Consider the following 1,832-nt stretch of genomic DNA (forward strand, 5'->3'; position numbering starts at 1 on the left):
ATCGTTATCAATTAAGAATAGGGAGACCTTTTTGTTACCTATGTAATCATTTCCATTTGAGTAAAATACTAAAGATTTGTGCGACTTCCCAATCAGATTGCAAGTGTATTCTCGTATTTACGTTTGTAAACTGAAAAGGCAGTTGAGAAACGCATGACATGGGATGAACCAGGAATTTTTGTTTGACAAGACAGTAGTACTAATGCTATTTGGCGAGGAACAAAGTTGCTGCCTTTAATGCAACTTATGCAACGCTATTTTAACTTAGAATGATAATCTTTTTTTTCAACTAATAACTAACTTTTTTTAATTATTTTTATTTATCTTAAATTTTATATTTTAAATAATAAAAATTTAATTATAAATTTTAAAATAAATTATAAATTTAAATTTTCAAATTAATTAATATTAACCAATTAAAAATTAATTTTTTATATTTATATTTTAACAAAATATAACTTTTTTTAATTTACTACTAAATTGTTACGCTTTTAGAGTTGAAAACTCTTTCAGTCTTTCGTGTTATTATTTTATGAGTTATGCTACGTGTATACTAAAATCAGCCACCAAAATTAATTATTAGTATAAAATACATGTTGAAATATAAATACACATTAAAAATAAATTAAACCATACATATATTTATACATAAATACATTGGTAGCTGATTTTAGTGACTAATTTTAGTGTACAAATAACATTTTTGTTATTTTATTTGTTTGCATTCTTCTTTTTATTTTATTTTTTTAAATGTGGCCCGAGTTGGTTAACCCAACCCGCACTAAGACCCGACCCAAAACTCACACAACAAATACTCTTAATTCTATCCACCCTAACTAACTCCGATACTCCTCATTTTCTCCCCTGTACTATGATGACAATTTGAAAGTAGGGCACAGATTCGGTATGCTTAACATATTTGCACATCGAAATGTTAAAAAGTTATTTGGTACACCCGTTAATCAGGCAACGCAAAATAAAAATATTTATTTTAGTGGAGTCTTTTTTGCAATTACTTAAAAAATAGAGGAGTTATTTATTAATTTTTTAAATGAATATATTTAGTTTAGTTGTTAAAATTAGTTGGACCATTAGTTTATTATTACCGCCTCTCCTTCCTCCTCCTGGTTCTCTTCCTCTCCTTCCTCCACCGTTGCAAGCCTCCTCTTCTATTATCTCCACCGCCAACAACGACTCAAACCTTTCCTCTACCTCTCCTACTGGCTCCTTCGTTGCCTACCAACTCCTTCTCCTCCCCACTCAGACATGGTGGCTTTGGTTTCGTGTTAACAACCTTCTGCCCCGAAGGGCTAGTATTCCTCGAGCTGGCGCAACCGATAGGACTAGTATTCCTTGATCCACCACCACACCTTGGAGGGGAAGCTTGCTGATAACATCTCCTATCTCTATAAGAAAAACCTCCATTTTCTACTAATTGACTAATACTCATCAGAACCTGCTTCAGAAGAATGCTCAATACAATCCATATTATACAATTTCTTAAAATCTCTAAAAATTTCAATACCCCCAAATCAAACAAGATTCCAGATTCAAATTACTGTTCCAGCATCACAACGACCAAAATATAGTTTCAATTTCAAATCACTGCTAATCCCAGAGTTCAAAATTTCAAAACAATCCTAGCGATAACCATGAAATGCTTTGCGTGATTTAACTCTTCGACGAACATCGCCGAAAAAGGGAGAATGTGGTGGGCCATCACAATGGGAACCAGCCAAAGTGCCTCCCACCCTTCCTGTAGTAAATGAGCAGATTCTATTTGTTATATATTTTATTAACTATAGTAACATGCTTTGAAAACTTAGTTTTTT

The sequence above is a fragment of the Arachis ipaensis genome, chromosome B07 (genome assembly GCF_000816755.2).
Source record: "Arachis ipaensis cultivar K30076 chromosome B07, Araip1.1, whole genome shotgun sequence".
Taxonomy (NCBI): Eukaryota; Viridiplantae; Streptophyta; class Magnoliopsida; order Fabales; family Fabaceae; genus Arachis; species Arachis ipaensis.